The 7,660-nt window shown below is 35.5% G+C and overlaps 1 long non-coding RNA gene across 1 annotated transcript in view; it reads left to right on the forward strand.

Moving 5' to 3' along the window:
- The first annotated feature begins 6,013 nt into the window (after positions 1 to 6,013).
- The window catches only part of LOC138368398 (uncharacterized), a 3,914-nt gene continuing 2,267 nt past the window's right edge, over positions 6,014 to 7,660 (forward strand). Inside the window, exon 1 of the long non-coding RNA XR_011229579.1 lies at positions 6,014 to 6,267. This is a non-coding gene — a long non-coding RNA (uncharacterized lncRNA). The remainder of the gene's footprint in view (positions 6,268 to 7,660) is intronic.

Below are 7,660 nucleotides of genomic sequence, written 5' to 3' on the forward strand. Positions count from 1 at the left end.
AATTCCGGTTGGAAATTCTATTGCGAACACATTGATACCAAAATGAAAGACCTAGGATGACAATTGAGGTGACCAGAATGAAAAGAGTGTATACATTTTATCGCTCTTGTGCGCTCCCTGGTAACACGCTCTCGCTTTCTCTGTTTGTTGCGGATGGTAAGCCGGGCTTTTGGAGTTTATATGCCTTTAGTCCTGTAGAGAATTCTATTGCGAACACATTGATGCTAAATTGAAAAACCTAGGATGAGAATTGAGGTAACAAAGTTGAAAAGGGTATACACTTTTCAGTATTATCACGCTCAGCTTTCTTTTTCTGGTACCCTTGGCCTACATTCATCTTGTCGGCGGGTGGAGCGCGCTGCTGTCTTTGACATTATATGCACATAGTTCTGTTGGGAATTCTATTGCGAACGCATTGATACCAAAATGAAAGACATAGGACGAGAATTAAGGTGACAAAGTTGAAAAGAGTATACACTTTTCAGTATTTCCGCACACTACCAGGGAATGTCCAAAAAAAATGGAGAGAGTGGAGGGGTAACTTGCCCAAAACGCGAAATTGTTTGGGGAGATTAACTTTCGTTCAATACTATTATGCAAGAGGAGCGACACATCTATGGTTCATCCAATAAAATCAGCAGACTTCTAGATGTTACTACTGCTCGGCTTAGACTCGGTTACAAGTATTTCTGGGAATTCTCATTATCTGCCGATGTAGACCTGACCAAATGTTAACTGTCAACAAAATTATTCGCACACCCTCCGTCACTATGTGATAGTGAATTCAGAGACAATTTTATAACCAATGTACCAACGATGTGTCAATATTTCATTCAAAATTATCTGGTACCAGAAATTTTAGCCAAATATCCCCAGTTTGCTAACTGTAAGTAGTAACAAAGTGATTGTAACCTATCCACCGCTGCCCACTGGATGGGGGGCGGTGTGCAGGACAAACATATCAATTGTGACACTAGCTCTCCACATATGTCAGTTGCTTAATTTAGAAACTGTACTTGTGATCGATCTCGAACCCATTGTTGATGTGACGACTTATACTGAATTTTGTAACTAGCTCATCAAGATTGTAACTTGCTTAGCTAAATGAATTGTGGGGTTCAGTCCCTGAGCCCATTATGTGCCTCTGCAACCCTTTCCACTACCGCCCACAAGATGGGTATGGGATGCATAATAAATGAACTAAACTAACTTTAAGGCATCCTGAAAGAAAGCTTGGAGGGTTTGAAAAATTGCAGAACGAAGCCGTGAGGATAATCCTTGGGTGCCCTCGTACCACAAAGATACTTAATATGAGAAAGGAACTTAATATTCCGAGCGTTGTTTATCGTGTTACTGAAAATAACTGTCAAATTGGTATAAAAATGCTTAGGCTAGCTCATCCTAACCCTTGCACAGAAGCCCTCCAGAATTTCTTTATTGAATGTTGAAAACAACCCTCAAGTTGACTATTTCCGTAACAGCATGCACTCCTGTATGCTAATCCCCACAATCACCAAGCCCACCCGAGTCACTCAAACATCTGCCACTACCCTGGATCACCTTTGGACTAATATAACAGCTCCCCTTACATCTGGGGTAATTTATGACAGAACAACTGACCACTATCCTACTTTCCTCATAGCAAACATTGACACATCACCACCAGAAACCAAAAAACTTTCATTCAGGCTACATAGTGAATCAGCTTTAGGCAATCTCTCTAATGCACTTCACAATATTAACTGGGAATCTGAATTTAATAATTCACAGGATATAAACTCATCAACTAACCTCTTTCTCTACAAAACTCTAAGCCTCTACAACACTCACTGTCCCCTCCTTACCAAACAAGTAACTGATAAAAGAAAAAATAACCCGTGGCTCACAAGTGGCATAATTAAATCAATCAACAAAAAACATGAATACGAAAAGAAATTTAGGAGTGGCCTAATTCCAATGGAAGTAGTTAAAAGGTACTCGTCAGTGCTTACCAGTATCATAAGAAAAGCAAAACTTTCATATTATGAGACTAGATTCAAAGAAGCAAAAGGCAACATGAAAAGCACATGGAATACCATCTCTAATATCCTGGGAACTAAACAACACTCCCACAACCAGATAACACTCTCTAAGGATGGCCTTACACTGTCATCTGACTTAGAAATGGCGAATGAATTTAATAGCTTCTTTTCATCGATTGGTGCTAACCTTGCAAGTAAAATCCCACAGACTCAGACACATATCAACACATATCTCTCAGGCAGCTATCCAAACTCTCTTCTCCTCTCACCAGTCAGCCGTCAGATGTTGTGTCCATCATACATTCACTAAAAACCAAAGCTGGGAACATCAGTGAAATCCCATCCATTGTATACAAGAGCGCCTCCCATATGCCCTTGCACCACCTATAGCTCTGCTGTTCAACAAATCCCTTGAGTGTCATACATTCCCTGATATCCTTAAAAACGCAAGAGTAACGCCAGTTCATAAAGGAGCTAGTGGATTATGTTGCATCTCTGCTTGCCTTGATGACTGAAAGAAAGCTTAAAGGGCTTGAAAACTTGCAGAACGAAGCCTTGAAGATAATCCTTGGATGTCCCTAGTACCACAAAGATACTTAACATGAGGAAGGAACTTAATATTAACTTAATAATAGAATATGAGTGCATATTCTACTGCATTACTATTTGTAATGATCCTCATATTGTGCTTCAGTAATCCAATGTATAACCCTGAGATGTTTTCCTAATTGTACTTAGGATTCCTTGTTCATTATTGTGTATTGTTCTGATCTGCTTTTGTGTCAAATTCTTGCATCGTACCTGTAAACAATTTTTTGACAATTTTACTGTAATTATCCTACTTAAAATCATCTGTACTTGTAAAGTAAAGCTGTAATGTACCTGTTAAACACTTTTTATCAATTTTACATTTAATTATTTCTCTAAAACTCTGTTTAAGAATTTGCTCAAAGATTAGTTTAAGGACTTGCCCGAAACTCTATATATGCAAGCTAGTGGTTTTACAAGATTATAATTCTAACTTAAGCTCTATGTTGTGTCTTAACCCCCCAATGTACGTTCTTGTATATATATAAATAAATAAAATAAATAAATAACGAGGGATCGAGGCATTAATGCGCAGTACGTGCTTCCCTCATCTGTGACGTCACAGCGCCATCTGACGACAGCATAAACACAGGCGGCCATTTTATGTTCCACCAAGATTAAAAAAAAAAAAATAATTTTGCCCCGAGGGGCGAGTTTATTGGGCAGCGCCCAATGTGTTCGCAATAGAATGTTCTACAAGAACATGTATAAAATAAGTGACACAGAGATTATTGATGTGTGTATTTGTGTGGGTGATTATAAATATGCATGTGTATGTATATATGTATACGTATATATATATATATGTACATGTATGTATGAGAGTGTGTACATGTATATATAACATTAATAATTTTGTAACTAGCGTCAAAAATTGTTATTTGCTTAGCTAAACAAACTAGAGAGTTCAGTTCCTGAACCCATTATGTGCCTCTGTAATCCTTTACACCACCGCCCACGGGATGGGTATGGGGTGCATAATAAAGAAAGATATTGAAATAATAAGGGTATGAAATGTATCAACATAAAACATTAATGTTAATGGCCATCAGGTAAAATCAGGTTATTATTTGTAAAGAATTTAAATGAGTTAAACTAAATACGAACTTAATATGTTTTGCTAACGCAAAAATATATTCCCGAGGTATTGTAATTGCAAATAAATATTTAATACAATTATTTGTATCATTTTTTTTATTTTAGATTTCCGTATTGCTTGATAATATATAATAGCGTTTAGATAATGCTAGCGCTGGACATTCTTTAGGCTCGTTGCATGTTGTGGTAGTCGCCGCCATTTTAAAACCGTGTCGAGAGGGACGGCTGCTGGCTTATCCACAAACTCCTGCTGCATCTTCAATAGTTAAGGTAACTGTTTTCTTTTATTTGCTCTTAGACATGTGTAGTATATATATAAGCTTGTGGTGGTAGGCTGGATGGTGTGTTGATGGCCCTGGAGGCGTGTTGATGGCCTGGAGGCGTGTTGATGGCCCTGGCTGGATGGTGTGTTGATGGTGGTGTTGTGTTGATGGCCCTGGAGGTGTGTTGATGGTGGTGTTGTGTTGATGGCCCTGGAGGTGTGTTGATGGTGGTGTTGTGTTGATGGCCCTGGAGGTGTGTTGATGGTGGTGTTGTGTTGATGGCCCTGGAGGTGTGTTGATGGTGGTGTTGTGTTGATGGCCCTGGAGGTGTGTTGATGGTGGTGTTGTGTTGATGGCCCTGGAGGTGTGTTGATGGTGGTGTTGTGTTGATGGTGGTGGTGTTGTGCTCTTTGTGTAAAATAGTTTAAATCCATTTATGGGACATTCAGCAAATAGTTCTCTATTTTTTACATTCATCAATGTTTCGGTACGTGCAATAGTATGTATTGTTTCATTGCAGATAACAGCATTTAAATTTTTTTTGTTTCTTAGACTTAGACTCGTACTACCAAGTTGCTGTTGGCAATTGGATAATTTTTTTATGAAGTCATTTGTTATTTTTTCCCCTACTTTAGTAATTTATGCTTTTGATCTCAATTAGTTTTATATCCTAGCTTTTTAATTTTTTCCCCTTATATATTGCCATCTTATCTGTCTGCTTTACATGGCTTAAGCAGAGTCATGTCTGCTTAAGCCTTTGTTATTTTACTAATTTACCTGTTTTAATTATTATTTGTTTTCAAAGTTTAGTTTACCCCATTTTATTTGCTTTTTGCAGTACAATACTTTACTAATAATCTTGTAATAGTAATTGGTAATGTAGCACTTGGCCTTTCTCCTTCAGAATGTATGCACACATTATAGAAAGAAGAAGAGAATACCACACAAGATGGCAGCGTATGTCACGGGCCAAAAAGCGACGCCTAAAAGAACAGGTAAACCTCGAAGTCTTTCAGAGGTTGATAGATGGAAAGCGACTGAATACAGGCAACTCCTTCTCTACACCGGTAAGATTGTACTGAAGGGAATCTTACCCAAAGAATTGTATGACCATTTCCTGACTCTGAGTGTAGCCATTTCTATTCTTGTATCACCTAAATTGATTCAGTTAAATTACAGCCAATATGCACATGATCTTTTGCTGTACTTTGTGTTAAAGGCTCGTGAGCTGTATGGTAAGGATTTTTTAGTGTACAATGTACACTGCCTAACACACATATCCTCTGATGCCAAAGAGTTTGGTAGTTTGGACAGATGTTCAGCATTTCCATTTGAAAATTACCTGCAGCAGGTTAAGAATATGGTTCGATCAAGTAAAAACCCTCTTGTTCAAGGAGGATTTAAGGGATTTACTGGAGAACTTGGCAAAGGTATATTCACAATAGTCGTCTCTATTACTAATGACACTATTGCAGATGAAGGTATCTTTGTAAGATATTGCTATGCCACCTCCTTTTTTTATTAGGCCTGCAGTTGTGAATGGCTTTATTATCAGCCAAGTTGTAGCATACAACATAGCATATATATGTATATGGCATACATATATATATATATATATATATATATATATATATATATATATATATATATATATATATATACATATATATATATATATATATATATATATATATATATATATATATATATATATATATGACTGACTTAGCTATAGGAAAATGTAAACTTAATTGGTTTATCCATTACAGTATTGTGCAGTTTATTTCATGATCCTGTGCTTAATACTTGCATAAATAGTAGATTACAAAATGCATTTTTATATCATTAGTATTGAATAATAATAATGCAAATAATTGACTTATAAATGATGTACAATTAATTGGTAGGTGATATTATATTATTAATATTTTTTCATTCTTGCAAAGCCTTAACAAAGCCATTAACATGTTAATATAAACTTGATCACCTTCCACTTATTTTCTCATGTGCTACCTACATGTACAAAACCTTATTCCTAAATGCATATTTTGTTCTGAAGCTTGTCCTTTATATGTTGTGTATCACCATCTCTGGAGAGTTTTATCTGATTGATGTATAAATTACTTTTAGTTTTACAGAATATTATTGTTATACTGAATTTATTATTATATAAATAACTTAATTTTACAGAATCATCTATCAACGCACATCCACAAGTTGAGGAGGAGGATGTGACCTTCCAGATTTCTCAAGTACTGAAACATAGACCAAACAGGCCTGGTGGATCTAGGTACAAGGTAAAATAATTTAAATTTTTTTTTTTTTTTCCTAATTGTCCGATATATATATATATATATATATATATATATATATATATATATATGTCGTACCTAGTAGCCAGAACGCACTTCTCAGCCTACTATGCAAGGCCAAATTTGCCTAATAAGCCAAGTTTTCCTGAATTAATATATTTTCTATAATTTTTTTCTTATGAAATGATAAAGCTACCCATTTCATTATGTATGAGGTTAATGTTTTTTTATTGGAGTTAAAATTAACGTAGATATATGACCGAACCTAACCAACCCTACCTAACCTAACCTAACCTATCTTTATAGGTTAGGTTAGGTAGTAGAGAAAGTTAGGTTAGGTTAGGTAGGTTAGGTAGTCGAAAAACAATTAATTCATGAAAACTTGGCTTATTAGGCAAATCGGGCCTTGCATAGTAGGCTGAGAAGCGAGTTCTGGCTACTAGGTACGACATATATATATATATATATATATATATATATATATATATATATAATATATATATATATATATATATATATATATATATATATATATATATATATATATATATATATATATAGTGTGTGTGTGTGTGTGTGTGTGTGTGTGTCGTACCTAGTAGCCAGAACGCACATCTCAGCCTACTATACAAGGCCCGATATGCCTAATAAGCCAAGTTTTCATGAATTAATGTTTTTTCGACTACCTAACCTAACATTTTCAGCTACCTAACCTAACCTATAAAGATAGTTTAGGTAGGGTTGGTTAGGTTCGGTCATATATCTATATTAATTTTAACTCCAATAAAAAAAGAATTGACCTCATACATAATGAAATGGATAGCTTTATCATTTCATAAGAAAAAAAATAGAGAAAATATATTAATTAATGAAAACTTGGCTTATTAGGCAAATCGGGCCTTGCATAGTAGGCTGAAAAGTGCATTCTGGCTACTAGGTACGACATATATATATATATATATATATATATATATATATATATATATATATATATATATATATATATATAGTTATAGTTAGTGTGTGTGTAAATACCTAAGTGTAGTTACAGGATGAGACCGTCTTCCCAGCACTCTTTGTCATATAACGCTTTGAAACTACTGACAGTCTTGGCCTCCACCACCTTCTCACCTAACTTGTTCCAACCGTCTACCACGCTATTTGCGAAAGTGAATTTTCTTATATTTCTTTAGCATCTGTGTTAAGCTAGTTTCAATCTATGACCTCCTGTTCTTGAAGTTCCAGGTCTCAGGAAATCTTCGCTGTCGATTTTATCAATTCCTGATACTATTTTGTATGTAGTGATCATATCACCTCTTTCTTCTGTCTTTTAGTTTTGGCATATTTAATGCCTCTAACCTCTCCTCGTAGCTCTTGC

This window comes from Procambarus clarkii, chromosome 25 (genome assembly GCF_040958095.1).
Source record: "Procambarus clarkii isolate CNS0578487 chromosome 25, FALCON_Pclarkii_2.0, whole genome shotgun sequence".
Classification (NCBI taxonomy): Eukaryota; Metazoa; Arthropoda; class Malacostraca; order Decapoda; family Cambaridae; genus Procambarus; species Procambarus clarkii.